General features: G+C 37.7%; 4 pseudogenes; 1 reads left to right on the top strand and 3 right to left on the bottom strand.

Moving 5' to 3' along the window:
* Window positions 1-20,000, bottom strand: part of LOC148723406 (uncharacterized) — a 303,906-nt pseudogene that overhangs the window by 67,927 nt on the left and 215,979 nt on the right.
* On the bottom strand, window positions 1,481-6,374 carry LOC111340929 (uncharacterized; annotated as a pseudogene).
* On the top strand, window positions 16,258-17,856 carry LOC148723433 (uncharacterized; annotated as a pseudogene).
* Window positions 18,026-20,000, bottom strand: part of LOC111340930 (uncharacterized) — a 6,751-nt pseudogene continuing 4,776 nt past the window's right edge.

Here is a 20,000-nt window from a genome sequence, read left to right as displayed (position 1 = left end):
CTTTTTACACAGAAAACAGTATGCAGTCGTATCAGTTTTCCCTTTGGAACACCACAACCTGAGTTTATGGCCATTTCCATCTATTTCATCTAGCCAGCGGTCATTAAACTTTGTCTGATGTTTGGGCATGTCTGCCAATGTAGTCTCACTCTAATTAATGACCAAAAAAAAGATTATCTGTTGTTGAACAATTCTAAACAAAGGTAGAAGTTGTTTAAAAAAGCTGCAGGGTTTCCATTCAAGTAGAACTTGCGAATAATTATTTACTGGTTAATACAGCATTAAGTTATTTGCATCCTTTGATCATTTTCCAGGGGGCCATGCAAATCTGAAATGTGACATGTAGTGTACCACCAAAATAACCTTATACTTCCTCAGTTAAAGAGTGGCTGAACGCACAGACCAAATATTGACTGTTTTTAAAAATACAACTTGAACCACAAAACAGCAGAAACACTACAAAATTTTAACTATCTCTAAAATAGCATTAAATGTTAGTACATGTAATCGTATTGAAAATCAGCAAACTCACGGATTTATTTACTTTAATTTATATTTATAACTTTTTTCATTTCACATTAAAGCATCTAAGTAAGTTATTCTACAAGATAAAAGGCATTTTTGGACGAAAGGATAATAATCATATCAGAAACAAAAGTGGTTCGTTCCGTATCTGATGTTACATCATAAAAGAAACATTGAAGCAACAAGTGTATTTGGTTTTCTCATTCAAAATAGATACAAGAACAAAGGGTCATCAATCTCAAGTGAGGTGACATAATAATAAACAGCTATTGTTAGAATACAAAGAGGATGGAAATGGATGTAAAATATAAACTCACCTCTCAACACCAACATGGCAGCCAGGAAGACCCCCCACAGTCAACCCACAATGCATTGCAAGAGTGCAAATTGGGCAATTTGCTTTCTAAGCTGTTTCTAACAGATATTTGTGACAAAAAATCTCCTGGATTGTGGATTTTAAACGCCAATACAACTTTTACATTTCTTGAATATTCTTTTTTTTTTACAAGAAGGCTTAAAATATAGGAAAATATAGGATTTACCTCAATTTATAGGAGTTTATAGGACAAGTCTGAAAAAATAGGACTTTATAGGATTTTATAGGAATATATAGGACGCTTGACACCCTGCGCGCTGTCTCTAATGGCATGTCAAAATCGTCCACTTAAATTTTGTGGCCGCCATGTTTGCATGGAATTGAGACCATTACGCATGAGCATTGTATTACCCGCTGAACTCTTGCTGGCTCAATGAGTGGGGCTGACCTGGCTAAACGCGATTATATGGGAAAATTTCAGCCTGGTTAGCTGGGATCCTGGCACCGCGATACCGGGATCTTGGCTTTCCGGGCCGGCCCGGTTGTCATGTAATCACGAGGTTGATTTTTGTTGTGTTTGACAAACGTGCCGAGATCCCAGCAAACTGACACCAGCCCGACTAACTGAGCCAGCCCGGCTCATGTAATCAGGCCCTCAGAGTCATTTGGCTCTACACCACAACAAATAATATAGCCTTCAAGTTCGTCAACCAAGCGGCTGATTGTTATGTTCCTCACAGGGTGACGGTATTTCATGTACATTGGGTGATCTTCGGGTAAATAGCAGCCGTAAACTTTAACTGTAAAGCTGAGATTGTCTGCCACAATAATTTCAGTCTTGGGCAAGACGTACTGACCATCCATCTTTTTGAGAACAACTTTGTCTTCAAGAATCCTCTTGTCCCAATGATTCGAAGATTTGATATTGGAAAGTCTCCTATTGAAATCGGTGAGGGTTTTGTAACACGATTGAGGCCCTTGAGTGCATTCATTGGTGACTTCAGTGTGAGTAATCGGAACTCTTGGTGATGGCTTCGGCGTCTCGTGCCTCTTTCTTGGCATGTTAATTGTTGGGATCGCTCCAAATCGTTGTTTCTTTTTCATCATCTTCTCAGTTCGAACTATAAAACAAAGATTGGACTTACATTTAATCCATGTTTCGACATATTTTCTACACCAACACGAGATCTATGACTGCAACAAGACCAAAGTGCTGCGTAAGCCTTGCACACTGTTTGCACGAGTACATGTTTGTAATAGAAATTTTCATTGTTATTACCCTTGTAGAATCAGACACTATTTATTGCCTATGTAAATGCTATGTGGCTGCTCTATGTAAAAAGTAGGTACAGGGTATTAAATTTCTATGTTTATAGTGATAGAGAGGTATTATTCAAATGGTAAGAAAAGGCTATGACTTTTGCTATATATTTTGATAAAAAATCCTATTTTTTTACTAGTCAAATGAAACCTTTACATAGTGTAGGTAAAAGCTATGTAATATACTTTAGAGTGGGCAAAGCTGAGAAAATAGAAGATAGCATATAAATAGCATCTCAATAGGTTTAAATGCCAATTCACACAGTATTTGAATAGGAGCAAGTCGAAGTTCAGACAACCGAAAAAAAAAACTTAATAGCCATTGAATAGAATTAAAATAGAGAAAACATGGGTAACCAATAGTCTTTTTAAGGTGTATTAATAGAATTAAAATAGAGAAAACATAGGTAACCAATAGTCTTTTTAAGGTGAGTAAAAAGAATTAAAATTAGAGAAAACATAGGTAACCAATAGTCTTTCTTAAGTGAATTAAAATAGGGAAAACATAGGTAACCAATTGCCTTTTCAAGGTTAATTAATAGAATTAAAATAGAGAAAACATAGGTAACCAATAGTCTTTAAGGTGAGTTAATAGAACTAAAATAGAGAAAACATAGGTGACCAATAGACTTTTTTTAAGAGAAATAAATAGAATTAAAATAGGGAAAACATAGGTGATCAATATTCTTTTTAAGGTGAATCAGATACTATATACCTAGCTTTCTAATAGTTATCAATGAATGAGTTAACTACTTTTGAAATAGTGGTAGTGTTACCCTTGCATTACTTGGTTTTTTAGTCACGTCACAAGTCATGTGCAGTGAGCATAGAGCAGACCTCGTTCTTTCATATTTCGACGGTGCTCCATTACAAATGATAGCACCCAAAGTTTTGTAGATTTATAGTTTCTGTTTTGTTTGTGCACGTTTTCACCCCAAGATCGGGATAGAGGTATGCCCTTTATATTACTCATCGTAATCACTCTAATGTTGTTTGTCATTTAATTCCTTTTATCTCATAATTCATCGGTTCAGTCGCCGACATTCACTGATTTCACAATATACTTATTTCTTCTTGTATAATGTTTGTCATGCGGATCGGCTAGCGATTTTACTTATCGTGCCTTAAATCGATTAGGCTATAGTTAAGTTTCAGCTTGGTTATTGCATCCTTGTTTCAGTTTTTACGTGTTGGACCACATTAAAGAATAACATCATTTAACTCTACGTCGTGGTGTTTGTATTCAATGTGAGATTCAACTCAGTTCATCAACCTATCGCCGCTAAAATAGTGTTTGCACACTTTTTGAATAGATTTTACATACCATATACATAGTGCTAATTAGGATTTAAAGGAGTGGTTTTATTGATTGAATTACGCTCTGGAATGCTGTGGAACACACCACAAACCTATTAGCACAAGGGAGCTTGCTTGTATTATAATAAAGAATTACATTCAAAATAATAATAATATAATCATTTGCTGGTCAGCAATATGCTTACAACCCAACAAAATCAAAAGGCATGTCATTAAATTGTATATTTTTTTACTTTTCTGTCTTTTTTTTAACAGGAATTACATTTAAATTATGTTACAGACACTTCAAATAAAAGAATCAAAACATTATGTATTAGAATTTCAAAATGTAAAAGTCAAAATGTAGATCGAAGCCTCCCCATTATTCATTGCTTAAGCTCATCTTGCATCTTTTCAAGAAAATAAGAGAAAAATTTCCTTCAGAAACAGTTTCATTTTATTAATTTCATTACCAAAACCTTTAACTTTCTAGCATTCTTTCCTTCCTGACTTAAAAGAAAATAATTTTTCTCTTTGCTTGCACTTACATTCATTAAATTTTCATTGGCCATGCATGGTTTTTTATAACAATTTGTCATTTGATACCTTTTCTCAACTGCAGCGAAATGATGGTGTTGCACTTCATCCGCATGGCCTGCTTTATCCCACTGCGAGAGATTGGAGACTGTGCAGGCTTCCTGTCCTCTCCATTTTTTGTTTTTCTTGGTTTCGGCTCTTTAGATAGCTTAGCAACCATGGAAAAATCTGCAATTTTAGTTTAGATAGAAAGTTTATTTTAAAAACAAACATCACATTTTGTATTCAGTTCTATTTTGAATTTAAATAAGTAGTATTTATGCAATATACATATGTACCAGTAATCGCTTCTATGACATCCTGATCAAGTTGGTGCAGGCACCATCCTCAAGTTTTTCTTTTGGGTAAAATATACTCAGTAAGGCACATGCAAGCCCTGTCCATGTACTTGCATCTTTGACAGCTGCCTTTACTCTGATTGCGCAACACTAAACCCCATTTGATATCTCCCCCCCACTAAAATTCAAAGAAAATTAAACATATTAGTCCCTGGTTGAGCTATAAATGATAGTTAATGAGAGCTTAAGATAGTTAAGCATGTGTGCTCTTCTTAATCAATAAATAGCTATTTGCAAATAATTAACTTACATTGTTTGCTTGACCAACTGATCGGGGAAGTTTGCCATATTCTACAGCTTCCAAAAGCTCCACTACTGTTTGGAGTGGGCTGCAAAGCCTTTAATGCCACTAAAACAGTGTTAAAAACATCAATGAAGTCTCTGTCTTTGTAGAGTGTTGGAGTAACAGTAGCCAAATGGTTAATGTGTTAGACTAATCATCAAAAGCTCTTGTTCAAGTCCTGGCCAGCTATAGGATAATACCTGGTGTTTTTAGGAAAGACACTTACCTGTTGAAGTTACTGATAACCTCTGGACCCTCCTTTTTTTTAGGATTCTGAATAAATTATTGTAATAAATATTATGTTATTGTTGTCTTCTCAGCCAGGCCTTAAATGTAAATATATGTAAACATTTGAAAGAAGTCTATTATGCATAAACAACTAGTTTTTTAAGTTATTATTCTATGATAATTACTTACTGAGCTCTTCAAGTGCATTAGCTAACTCCTTTTTTGTATTAGCTAATTCCTCTTTTCTTTCCTCCCACTCTTTGAGTTCTTCTTTTTCCTCTCTGCAAATGGCACTAATATATTTTGGAGGTGGACGGTGCTGCTTTGGTTGTTTTCCTCCAAAGTTTGAATAAATATGGGAGAGAATGACTTTGGCTGAGAGGGCTCTGAGGGGGGAAACGCACCTAGAATCTTGGTAACTACCAGATCATCATGCTGGGCATCGATACTTTTTCTAACTTCCCTTGGAGCTCTTGTTCTTTCTTTCGTTCCTCCTCCAGCAGTAGATTTCTTACTTTTCTATGCCAGTGTGGAAGAAAAATACGCCTTTGGTCATGTGCATATACAAGTGCAGCGTTTTGCTTGTCTTGCCAATGAATTTTTATTGCTAAGACAGAGCAAAGTTAAATGGAAGTGTATCAATCGAAAAACTAACTCTTTCTACCTGAAACACTTTTATCTGTAACTGACGCTGGAGAACGATTCGAGGCTGAAACCAAAATAGAGCGCATTATCAATATCAAGATGTAGCCATGATATATATTATACTTTGACAGTTGTAAAGCATGAAAATAAAATTTCAGTAACATCCAAAAACAACTGCTTTTTTAAAATTGTTATGAAATTACATGTAATCGGTCAAATTGACAGAAACTGTACCATCACTTTCTTCGTTGGTTGTGTTGTCCTCATCGACCATCTCTAATTCGAAATCTTCTCCATAACTTTTCCTTTTCCTGTTCCTTTTTGCAGTATTGCTTGTTTCCTCCCCTTCAAATTCCTCTTCTTTGACACGGCTTTCACTTAGCGTTCGGTTGATTACCTCTTCTACACGCTTTTTTGAAGCTGATAATTGATAAACGAGGTCAGAACAAGTCAATTAAGTCACACATACATCAAGATAACTTAATGCACGATTGAATCACAGGTTGTGAATTACATACCATGGAGCGATTTGAGTTTTCTTACCCAAATTTCCTTGTTGAAGAGTATATTAACTGTTGCGGCTAGCTCGAGTTTCTCTCCGTTCATAGTAGTAAGTTTCTTGACTGGTTGGACATCAAGTTCTTCTCTTGGAAGGACAACACCATTCTTAGAATCCCATGCGCTCAATGAAAACATCTAAATTGGAAAAATGCTGAGTTTAGCTTTGAGAAGCTGTTCACGCTTTATAAATGAAGCTTTAAGAAATAAATCATCCATACTATCCTAGCTTACAAAATGCAAGGGCCAGGTATAAGAACGAATCGTTAATAATCTCACCTTTAGATAAGACCAAATGGTAACTGGTCGCCCGGCAGTCAGATGGCCATGCAATGGGAAAATCTGGCCATACGACGTGCTTAACCTTCTTTCTAAGTTTTTTTGTTCTGTTTTAGCCCTCCCTCTCTTACAATATAACATATAGTGTGTGTGGTCACTTGACTATGACTTCAGAGAAATTTTATGGCCGCCATGTTGGAGTGAAAATATCTAGCACTTGTAGCAAGCTGTTTTATCCGAAAGCATAATTTCTCGAGCGATGCCTTCGTTTTGCCTCGTCGTTGGCTGTTGTAACCACAAAAAGAAGAATCCAGGGCTTTGCTTTTATCGGGTGCCAAAAATTGTCACCAATCAAGGGGAAGAAACTGAGATTTTGTTCACCGAAAGGCGAACTCAGTGGTGAGCTGCCATTACTTGAGCTGACTTGACGGAGAAAATTCTAGAAATTTCTAGAAAATCTCTAGAATGACCTTATGCTAAAGGAGTTTCTTACCTTGAAGATCGCTATATCAAAGACTAAATGTCAACTGATGAGCTTCGCGAGGTACTTACATATCTCGATATCTTCTGGCTTGAAATGCTTTTCGCAAGTGTAAACACGATCTTTCTCTATTAGATCTTTGAAATGATGATCGATCTCTCATGATAGAGTGATTTGCTGTAGTCATTCAGCATGCCATTTCTTGTGCGCTTCGTCCTTCGGCTTTGGAAGCTTCCAAATTTCGATGCCTTTCAACCTTCTACAGGTCCCACAACCAAGAATCGAACAGTTCTCACCAGGCATCATGCACTGAAACAGTTTTAAACCGATCGGAATTACATGTGGTGCTTAATTTCACCGTTTTAAACTAAAATATTTCAAACGCACGCTTCTTCATACAACAACTGTGTTTGGAATGTGCAGGGTCAATGTCATGTGACTAGTGAAAAATCATAACAATAACATGCGCCTTTAAAGTTCACTGCCCTTCATAACCACTCCCCTTGATTAACTATGCTGAAAGTCATTGAACAAACCATGCATTTGATTTACTGGCATCAGGGCTTTACATATGACACATACAATTTCTTCTTTCAACTTTCTCTTATCTGAACTTTGTTCTTCCTGTTGCTGATCTGGAGATAAACCCTCCGATGCACTATTATTGCCATTACTGGATTCCAAGAGGTCATCATCACTGTCACGACCATCAGCACTTGCAAAGCTGTCCCTAACATCATTTCCTTTAAAGGACTCCTGTTCTGGTTCTGCCTCAGAGCTGTGTGGGCAAATTTGTCTCATTTTTTAGCTGTTTAATTTAAAAACTTCTACAGTCAAGCAACTTTTGAGCCCCAAAAAATATATATATACTGAAATTAATAAGGAGATAACCATGCCAGTGGCCTGAGATAAGGAGGGGGGGGATCTCAAAAACCTTTTTTCCGCCCTTCAGGTCTTGGTACGTCTAATAATGAGCAGGGGAAGCTAAGGGAAGTATTGTATATACACATTGCGCACTTGGAGTGAAGTGCGCAGGTCATAAGTACACGAGGTAAGGAATAAAGTTGCGTTTGCTTGACGTCCTGAGTTATTGATTCTGCTACAATAGGGAGGGACCCCTCCTGGATCACCACTGATGGGGGGGTTGGCTGATGAAACATAGAACAAACAAATGAACAATGGCCCTGACTCCAAAAAAAAGGCTGTGACTTAAAGAGAGCCAATGAAATAAGAGGTTGTTGGGAGGTGCAGGGCAACCCTATTAAACAACTAACTGAGAAAACTGCGATCGTTTGATCTTGAACTTGTCAATTACCAGTACAAAGAAAGAAAAGTCAAAGACAAATTAAAAGGGTCTTCATTAATCAACAAGATGTCTTACAGAAAAGATCACGTCTTTAGTTTATCTTGTGAGAACAAATCGGTAACCAACAAGATATACATGGAGTGTTTTCACATGACAAGTAAGCTCAGCTAAAAAAGTTACGGTGAGTTCTTCGTGCTGGCTTGTGTAAAAGCCGGGTTCTCCTTTAACGGGTAACTTTGTAACAGCTTAGTCTTTTTAAAAGTTTTATAAAATGAGAGAATTGCCACTACATAAAATCATGAAGCAAAGACTGAAAGCTTTAGAACGCAATCCTGTGCTTGTAACTTCGTGAACTCACCTTACAGAGACAACGTTGATGGACTGCAAGGAATTTTGTAACGCTCAATGTCTATACTCAACCGATGTTGAGACAGGCTTTCCACTACGTGATCTGCAGGGGTAATGGACATGAGTGTACAAAAGTTCACTGCAATGACAATGAACAATTTCACTTCGATCCCAACTTCACTTTTTTCCTGGTATTTGACAGCTGCAGCATGTCAAAGTCTGCTTCGATCGACTGGGTCGAGTGCTTTGTTACTGCGCGTGAAAGCGAGGCACACTACCCGTTTATCGTATTTCGCGCCAAAACTAAATCGGTGAAGACGACTAAAGTGTCCGTGGAGGAGGAAATTAAAAGGTAGAAAGAAGATGGCCTCGGCCATTAATGACCGAGCAGCAAATTCAAAAGCACAAGATATGAGTGTTTTGGAAGTATTTGAGTGAATAAAAACTAACTTTAACAAAACGGTCGCCGCCAAATTCAAAGGTAAGCTTAAATCAAACTTCACTGAGTGAAATACACAAGTGGTGCGAAAAATAGTCTGGCAAATTTTCCTTACTTTTATTCTTCTAACAGAGCAAAACATCAATGGAAAAGGACTCGTTGTCTTAGCAAATAGAGGCAGCAAAGACCGAATGGAAGCCTGCGGATTAGAGCTTATAGGCCATCAAATGAAACTGGTGGAGGTTCTCGACGCACTGGAGTCGGACATAAGCTTCAAAGGCCATCAACCAAATACATTGACAAAGAATTACACAAGCGAATATACTATGCTAAGTAAGTTTGATTTTTCTTTTACTTTGTAAGTTTAAAATTAAGCCATCTTCCGAGGACAGTATTTGACAAAATCTCCACCTCTTTTTGACAACTGTTTGAGTGTTTCACAATAACAACAAAAACCAATTTATTTCTATACCACGGGGATATCATCTGTTTCAACAGAGAATACAGAATATTGATAGAATACCACCAGACATAGTATTTCTTTTAATAGAGAGAGTAAGATTCACGTTTACGCCAAACGTGAATTTGTCGACAGTTTTCCCCTTAATTTTCGCTTATGCACTGCTTTTTCTCTTTTACTTCTACACAGAAATGAGTGCCGTATTTTTTCAGTTTTAATTAAAAGACGCACCCTAAACTTTTCAATATGATTATTTGTAGATTGACAAACTGAAAATTAAGCCAAAATACGCGGTTCTAAGGCGCAGCCCCGGTTTTCCATAATGTTCACCTTGACTACAACAACATGCTTTCAATGACGCAAGCTTAACGGCACTCAACGAGAGTATAGTTCAAAACCACTAAAACATAACATTGTTGAACTTATTTTAGTATTTTAACAGTAGATAAAGGCATATTTTTATTCTTTAAAAATTTTTAAAGGAAACAGTTTAATGTAAGTGTTTTAACTGCCAGATAATTAAAGAAGAGGAAATTGACCAAAGATAGTCATTTTTTCTAAACAGAAAGAAAGCTGTAAGAGCTTCAGTAATAAAAAAGTGGCCAGGAAATGACCTACCAAATTTCAAGAAAAATCCATCTCAGCTTAAAGTCTTACATGAGTTAGCTGAAGAATTAGAGGAAGATTGCACATATAGGACAGTGGGTTTCAACAAAGAAGCCATCGTAAGCACATCTTGGACATTTTAAATGAACGGTGCAGACATGTTATTAATGGTCATGACTATACAAAGATATGAGGCTTGACCATGTTTTTTTTTTCCCCTGTGTTTGTAGCTATGCACTGATAAGTAAATTACATGGTTTACTTGACAAGTGGATAAGGCTAAGAAGAAGAAGTCAGTTCAGGTGGCTTCATGTGAACCAAATGATACACAAACTGAAAGTGATGAGTGTACCCAGCCTGACAGTAAAGGTGGTGATACTGAAGATGTGCTTTCATCCGATAGCCAGTCATGTAGCAGTGCTTCCTCCCCTTTGACCTCAATGCTACTTTCATCTGAAGAGGATGAGAGGAATAAAGGTATTTTTGGACTTTATTTACTATTTGCCAGACAAGATATAAGAGAGCCCTTATATCTTGGAAAATAAAGGAATGTAAACCCAAAACAGCACAAAAGTATTTCTTTGAATGATACTCAACTTCATTGTCTCAATGCCTTATTTTTCACGTTGCAACCAACTCATGATCCAGACATTTTAAAATCAAGGGCACAATATTAACCTCTTGTACACTTTGTTGACTTACAGTTTCTTAAAAAAACATACTAAGATAGAGCCCTTGTTCACTTACACCTGGTTTTGGTATTGTACAGACTCCATTTTGTTATTTTTTTGTATTGTTATTGAACATAGAAGTGATAGCATTGAAAACTTTAAAGACCACTGACTTTTAAACATTTTATGATGTCGTTTCTAACATCAATATTAGAGGAGCACACTAGACACTGTTGGAAGCAGATTCCAAGCTTTGCTCCCTCTTACTTACAAGGATTAAATTATATTATAGCTTACTATATGGAGTGAAGTGAACTATAATAGTACCAATGATATTATTGTTAACTTTCTTTACCTTTTTCTTTCTCACAGGCATCCATATGGCCTCAGCTAAACTTATAGTGGCATGTGTCTTCAATGAAGTTCGAGTGGTGGACATATCATGTTCACAGTTGCAATCAGCTGCCAAAAAATTAAAGATTCCCAATCAAGGTCAAAAGAGGTGTTGATTGGGAAAGTTGCTCAAGCCTTTGTACAACAAGGCTTTGTTTCCGACCAAAGAAAAACTTTCAAGGAATGATGTACAGATATTAAAGCCCTTTTAAATCTCTCACAATCTCACAAACTCATCTTTTAATAGGCTTAAAGTGGGCGTCAACTAATTTTTTAATTTTCTTATCTGAAACTATACCTTACAGTTATTAAAATAACCTCTCCAAAAAAAAACGCAATTTGAACAAACCAATATTTTTACTCATTTCTGAAGTCCACAAAAGTTGAAGTTGGACCTTATTAGAGTCAACGTTGTGTGTTGGAGGTCAGGGAGATATATGATTTTTCACAACTGCCACAGGACTTATTCCCTCTAACTATGCCTAATCCGTCTGTTACTTCGCTTAAAAAAGAAAATGACAGCCTCAAATCCGAAATTGCTTCCCTAAAGAAAACTTTTGAAGACTCTCAAACCAAGTGTCAACGATGCTAATGTCTCCAGCAATGGCGGTGAAGTGAGTCGCCCGGCAATATCTCAGGTCGAGACACTGAACACTCTACAATTTTATGGCAAGTCTTACGATGACCTTCACCTGGAAGCAGGCAAAAGTTTACAACGACTCTGGTCACGCCTGAATGTCCTATCTAAACGAGTGGAAGAAATTGGGAAATCCATGGAGCTTATCTAAACTGATGGTGGCAAAGACTGCGAACACAGTAAACATCAAAGCAGTAAAACCACTCGGTGATAAGCAAGCCAGCAAGGCTCGATTGCAAAGAAAGGGAAGTGTTAAACTCATCAATGCAACGAAATTATTGAATATGGCACTAGCTGCAAACCTAATTCTCCTGTCTAACGACGTTTCACTAAATCCTGGACCAACACAGCCTTCGCCATCTCTGACGAAAGGTCTTCGCTTTCTTCATCTCACCATTTGCAGCCTACGAAACAAAATGGACAAACTTAGACTATTCTGCGACGAGCACAAACCACACATCGTGACAATAAACGAGACTTGGCTTGATGACTCGTTCACCAACGCTGAAATAGCTCTCCCTGGCTACATTGTTATGTGAAAAGACAGAGACAAAAATGGTGGTGGCATCCTGTTATACATAGCAGAACCACTGAATTACAGTCAGCTTGAAGAAAGTACAATCCAAACACGGAACGACAACTTTGAATCAATTTGGATTGAAGTGAGCCGGCCAAAAACAAAGAAGATTTTATGTGGAGCAATCTACAAAACACCAGATGCTGACCCAGCCGCTTTTACTAGCTCGGTCGAAGAAATTCTAAACAACGTCATGAGTAATGATAGTGAAATTGTACTTATTGGAGACTTTAACTTGAATTATTTGAACCCGACTTCTGCAACAAAGCATTTCCAGCAGACAACAAAATCTTTTCATCTGAAACAAATAATCACAAAGCCCACTCGAGTTACTGAGGAGACCAGAACTTTAATTGACCTCTTTCTAACATCAAGACCAGAACTGTACACCTGTGGTGTTATTCCAGTCGGCTTTTCTGATCACAGTGCTATCTTCAGAGTCAGAAAACTCTACAACATCAAGCGCCCTCCACCGACAATTATTCAGAGCAGAAATTACAAAAACTACGATCCCGCAGTCTTTAGTGATGATGTAAATAAGATCCCATTGGATATTCTCAAAATGGAACCAACGTCTAATGAAGCTTGGATTGTTTTCAAAGATCTTTTCTTGTCAGTTGCTGACAAACACGCGCCTGTTGCCACGCGAACAGTTCGCAGGTTTTCAGTCCCATGGCTAACACCAAGTATTAAATAATTAATGATAGAAAGGGACTACCATCACAAAAAAGCGATCAAAACAAATCAAGAACTGCACTGGAGCAAATACAAGCGCTTACGCAACACCGTTAGCAAGAAAATGAAGAAAGTGAAATCGGATTATTCTTCTCGCTTAACAGAAACCCAAGATCCAAAAATTATGTGGAAAACCCTGAAAGAAATCATGCCAAACTAGAAAACTGCCGATGCGTCAAAAAGCAGCAGCTTGTCTGCATCAAAGTTCAATCACTTCACTTCCATCCCCGGCAAACTGTGTGAACGTTTTCAACTAAGCACTTTTACAAAAACCACAAACACCCAGAGTAAAAAAATTTTCTATTGAAGAAGTGAATGAAAAGTTTGTCTGTGACGAACTAAAGAGAATCAAATCAAAGAAAAGCACTGGTCTAGATGGAATGTCTGCAAGACTTTTAAAGGATGCAGCTCCTGTGATAGTGAAACCCATTACTTACATCATAAATTTGACTATTTCAACTGGTGAAATTCCACCAGAACTCAAAGAAGCGAAAGTTACGCCTATATTCAAGAACGGCAAAAGAAACGAAGAAAGTAACTACAGGCTAATATCCGTGTTGCCCCTGGTCTCGAAGATTATGGAACGTGCAATCCAAGTACAGCTTGTGAAATTTCTTGAAGCAAACGAAGTTCTGTCGCAATCAGGATTCCGAAAAGGACATTCTACCGAAACTGCTGTGACTTATCTCACTGATCAGATTTTGGAACACATGGATAAACAACAAATGACTGGCTCTGTCTTCATTGACCTAAAGAAGGCTTTCGACCTAGTTGACCATAACTGTTTGTTACAGAAGTTAGAGCACTATGGTATCAGAGGGAAAAGTCTCAGAACTACCGAGGATCTCGTACACAACGAGTACGATTTGGACAGGACTTGTCATCAAACCTCCCCATTAAGTATGGTGTCCCACAGGGATCCCTGCTGGGACCACTACTTTTCATTATACCAGAGTTAGTAGAGGGTTCCCTCTATTAACTCTGGTTATACACATCAATGACCTGCCAAGCTATCTCAAAAACATGCACATCAGTATGTATGCTGATGATACAGTCATCTATTGCTCAGGTACAAACCCAAAGGAGATAAAGAAGGCCCTACAAGAAGACCTAGAACGGGTTGTAACTTGGATGGAAATAAATCGACTGGTTCTGAACAAAGACAAAACAAAGGGAATCCTTTTCGGGACGAGACAAAGGCTGGAAACTGTTGCAAACTTTAACATCACAAGTGGTACCAATGTAGAGATGGTCACTAAATTCACATACTTGGGCGTTACCCTTGATGAGGAACTGAAATGGAAAGCACATGCTGAAGATGTTCACAAGAAAGTATCCAAGCAACTCGGTCTCCTCAGACAAATACGCTCCAGTCTCACTCTACAAGCAGCTCAAGCGTATACAAATGCATTATTGAACCAATTTTTAGCTACGCAGACACAGCCTGGGGTGAAGTACCCGAGAGCAGCATCACTAGTCTGCAACGATTACAAAATCGAGCCGCGAAAATCGTCACCTGTCAGAAAAGTACAAGGACAGCCCGAAATATTGTAACTTGGCCAGATTTATAAACACTGTGAAAAATACACAAATGTATTTTAGTATATAAATGTTTATGGAATCTCGTTCCTACATACTTAAAAAACTATTTTAAAGTTAAGTGACGTACACAATTATAACACTAGGCAGAGGAAAAAAATATTCACCCAAATAAAACAAATCTTGTTCTTGGAGGGCAAACTTTTAAAAATTCAGGACGTTTAGCCTTTAATTCACTACCAAGCAAAATCAAAGAGGCTAGTTCTCTAGAAATTTTTAAACGCCTTCTTAAAGGACATTTTATCTGATTTTATCTTGGAAAATTTTATTGGATATGTGTATATGTAAATTTTATAGAAACCAGGGCCCCTAACGACACCAGCCTTGCAGCTGACTGGGCCACCCTGGCTAAATAAAGTTGTCTTGTCTTGGCTTATCCAAGGCTACAGCTATCAGTACAACGTTAAGATCGTCGGACTCCCTGAAATAAAAGCGAGTGAGTCAGCCTCCGACACAACTACATGATGTCTTAGCCTCTTTCAAGCTGCAGGAGTTGAAATTTTGATTCAGGATATCGATATCGCTCATCATATTCCCACCAGAAACACCACTCCTTTGCAAGTTCACAAGAAGGATTGCTAAAGACAAGGTCATGAATGTACGGAAAGATGCATGCAAGGTTACAGGTTCTTTTATTGGCGTACCTGCACACTAGAGAACATAAAGCTTTTTGATCATCTAACTCCGCAAGTACAACAGCTCCTCGCCGATACGAAAAAATTTCAAACTCGTAATGGCTTCAGGTTTTGTTGGTGCAAGAACTTCATCTATTTACCACAAACCGATGACTCTCCTCGCCCTATCAAGCTCAAAACCCCTGACGACCTTGAAAGATTTGCTCCGCAAGAGAACCTACCTTTAAGCTAAGTAATCTGAATTATGAACCTTGAGTAACCTTATTTGTAATTTAATTTGCTACTTCTATGATGGCTGACGAGACACCCCTTCAATCTCTCCTCCCTTTTAATCACTTGAATGATAGTTCCTTTAATTTAGCGATCTATGAATTTTCTCATGGTCCCCTGAGTTACGATGCCGACCGTCTTCAAACGTTATTCTTTAATCCTGTCGAAAGGCCCAAATTATTTCACCCGCTTTCTAGTCATCTGAATCCAGACTCTAACTTTATCACTCGCCTGCCCAATAGTGGCTACATGGTTGAGGAAGATCTGAACAATCAAGTAGCTTCTTTTGGCGACAAAACAAACTTTTCTATTTTACATTTAAACACTCGAAGCTTCATGAGAAATTTCGATCAACTTATTTTATTGATAAGAAACCTTGATACGCCGTTCTCTGTGATTGGTGTGTCAGAAACTTGGCTAACTGATTGCACTGCAGAGCTTGTAAACATCACAGGATACAATTTTGTCTCCAACCATCATAAATCGAAAACAGGCAGTGGCGTTGGAATTTATTTACAAAACGACCTTGAATTCAAACTTCTCAAATAATGCAAATTCTCAGATCCAGATGTAATGGCTCTTATCGAAGTTGAGTACGCGAAATCAGCGGGCTATCGGGTCTAGCCTGCTGTAAAGTACAAGGAAATAGAGAGGGAATGTAGGAGCTAGTTTGACATATAGATAATATTTTGTCTACTTTTGAGAGTTGTTATCCATGGTGAAGCATTGCATAGCTTTTGGGTGTCAAAATCGAAGTTCCAAAGTGGAGTGCAGACTTATCATGGCATTTGCTCCAACTGTCAAACAGGAATTTGCTGGCACAATGGCTCCTGAAACTGCGTCGATAGAACACTCCGGTAAACAAAAACTCTTACGTGTGTAGCCAGCGTTTTTAAGCCAGTTGCTTCATAAAACCACTGAGAGGACAAAGGGTTCGATTAAAGCCAGATTCTGTAATGACAAAGTTTATTTTTACTGTCGAAAAACCAAAGAGGAAAAAGCCCGCCGATCGAGCATCATTGAACACAAAGAAAACAAAAATAGAGAAATCGCAGCAGCATCCAGTCTCCGAATTGATTAACATTGAACACATGGATTTGAAATCTGGTTCAGATGGTATAGAAACTGATCATCTAGAAAGTGAAGGTTTAGTTCAAACTGCAGATGAAAACTGGGAACTTCAAATTAAGGTAAAGGATGACGAAATGTCATGTTTACTTGAGACATGGCAAACTAAGGAGCGCCAATTGAACAAAAAAATACAAGAACTGGAAAGTCAACTTGAGGAGGAAAGAAGCGCCAGGAAGGAGCTGGAATTATTGATCGACAAGAAAGCCTTCAGTATCGAAACTGTCAAGGATAATGATAAATTATTACGATTTTACACTGGATTTGAGAACTATGAAGTGTTTTCAATGGCTCTTGACTTTCTGGGGAGGGAGACAGCAGCTCACTTGGACTACCAAAACACAGAAGATTTAGTAGAAATCAAGCACAAATATAAACCTGGGCCTAGTAGGGCTTTGACTGTCGAGAATGAATTTTTCCTGGTCCTTTGTCGTTTAAAAGTTGGCTTACTAGAAGAAGAATCATCAGCTAGATTTGGAGTGTGTCAAAGTGTAGTATCCCAAATTGTTAATACCTGGATCAAGTTTATTTTCTTTAGATTCAAAGAACTTGATGTATTTCCTTCCAGAGAGATTGTTCAATTACACCTACCTGAATGTTTTTTGCAAAAAGTATTCAACAGCTATTCTAATAATTGATGCTACAGAGATATACATTGAAAAGCCAAACAACCCAGAGGCTCAACAAGTAACATTTTCTTCATACAAAAATCGCAACACCCTAAAAGCTTTAGTTGGTATTCTACCAAAAGGGGGGGTTTCATTTGTTTCAACCCAGTATGGTGGTAGCATTTCTGACAAGGAACTAACCCAAAAGTCAGGTCTTATAGAGAACTACAGTATTGTGATGTTATCATGGCTGATAGAGGTTTTCATATTCAAGAAATACTTGCATTTAAAGGGGTAGAAGTAAATGTTCCTCCATTCATGAATGAATCTGGGCAATTTAATGAAAGTGAATTACTGGAAACAAGAAGGATTGCATCTCTAAGAATCCATGTTGAAAGAGGCATGGAAAGAATAAAAAACTACCACATTTTAGACTTTGTGCAGAAATGGTATAATTGATATGATCTTTTTTGTCTGTGCAATGCTATCAAACTTCCTCCCACCACTAGTAGATGGTTAGTAGTAACATTGATCTTTCCAACAAATATTGCCTTCATGTTATCTAGGAGACAGTGAAAACAGACTGTATAGTGATGTGATGATCTAGTGAGTTTTCCATCAATTTGTTGTAAAAATATTACAAAACTCAGTGAGTTGTAAGCCCATGCTTACAACTGAACTGTTGCCATTTGTATATATTTACAGTACTTCTTGAGATGAAGTACAGTAAACATGTTTTTAGTCATTTCATTTGATTAATTGACTCAATCTAGTAAGTCCATAAAAAGCTCTTGGGTATGCTATTTCCAAAGAGATGTGATTGTCATAAAACTTTTCCAGTTTTGGGACTAAGTCAGAAAGGAATTTGTTGTTTTTCTTCACATGTAAAATAATTAAATAAACAGTGTCAGACAGTACCAGATCAGTCCACGATGATTTAGTGCAAAGTATCAGCTGCTGGACTTGGTAATAGAACTTATTCTTGTTGACCACCAACCCATGAGAAGTGTCTCTACATATACCACGTTTACACACTGCCTCCTTTAGAGATAGGCCATCTGTGAAGATTCGCTTTATCTCCACTAGTCCTCCATGGACTTCCCCATCTGGAGAGGCCCCAAGGAAAGGATAACACTGAGACATAACAAAACCTTTTTCACTGACTTTGCAATCTAGTTTGTTTTCATATAGCCATATGAACTTCTTTTAATCTTTCAGTCCGTTTCATTTTATTGCTTTGGTACTGACTGTTATAGTGTAAAATTTCCTTCATTGCTTTTGTTGGGCTAGGAGAACACTTTAATAATGCTTGCTTGCTCTGAGACGCTGTAACATGGTTCGCACGGGCCTGTGTGTCTTTATTGTTCAAAAGATAAAATTACATATCTTATGTTACATCTAATACAGGAAATACACTTTCACAAAGCTACATTATACTTAAAAACAATTCTATTAAAAAATGTATTCTTAAAACGGTTTGTGCGAATAGCGGGCATGACAGGGGATTTATTTCTCAAATTATACCTCGTGATCTTGGTCTCAGGGAAGTAGGCTCTAAGAGGATGGCTCAGGATAGTTGAAACCTTGCGACAAATTTTGTGATCTTGCGTTTTAAGTAAGTCACCTATCACTAATTTCTTAGATATGTATTTACGTTTAAAACAACGATCTAAAAACTGCTGGGCTATAGTTAGCTCTGACTCAGAGGCCCCATGCACAGATAGAGCATAAGTGATATTAGGTAGGACAATGGAATTAAATAAAACATCTACTTCTGCTTGGCTACATCCTTCCTTGCGGAGGCATCTGATAACGTATAACCCTTTATTAGCTTTACCTAACTTTTCTTTTAGGTGAGTACTGAATTTGCAGTTCGGCTGAAACGTGAGACCAAGAATGGTTATTGTACTAGTCTGAGGTATGCCAAAAATACTTTTGTAGGCCTCGGCAGTGTGACCTTTTTTATACATAATAAGCTCTTTACATTTAGTCGAATTTGAATTCATTCTATTTTGGCTTGCCCACTGTAAAAACTGATTTATTAAGTCTACAGAGTGATCTTTATAATAATATACCGGAGCAATAATCGTACAGTCATCAGCGTATTTGAAACCAAGTGTCTCGTTCCCTAATTTAATTTCCAGATCGTTAAGAAATATATTGAACAAATAAGGTCCTGAAACACTACCCTGGGTTGTGCCCTTGTTAACTGTTTTCCAATTACAGACATGATTCCCGAAAATAACTCTTTGTTTTCTATCTCGCAAAAAACCTAACCACCAGTTTATGATATACGGGTTAAGTGGTAGACTCTTAAGTTTCTCAGCAAGGAGTTGATGGCTCACAGAGTCAAAGGCCTTACTGAAATCCATCGCGAACATCCGCACTGCCTTGCACTTGGGATCATCAAGAAACTTGCAGATCTTATTCTGTATAAGTAGCAGAGCATCTGTGCAGCTCCCTCCTTCTCTATACGCGAATTGACTATTCAACAACTGTTCTTCTACCGGCCTTTGGGCGTGAATCTTATAGACTGCCTTTTCCAGGGCTCTTGCTATTACAGGGGTTACGTTGATCCCTCGGAAGTCCCCTCTTGCCACTGGAACATCAACTTTTGGCAGTGGGTTTATACTTGCCCTTTTCCACGATCTAGGCCATTGGTGCGTAGCGAGAGACAAATTCCATAGCTTAGTAATGATTGGAGTGAGGATCTCCGCATGGT

Source organism: Stylophora pistillata, chromosome 9 (genome assembly GCF_964205215.1).
Source record: "Stylophora pistillata chromosome 9, jaStyPist1.2, whole genome shotgun sequence".
Taxonomy (NCBI): Eukaryota; Metazoa; Cnidaria; class Anthozoa; order Scleractinia; family Pocilloporidae; genus Stylophora; species Stylophora pistillata.
This window is presented reverse-complemented; position numbering and strand designations above follow the sequence as displayed.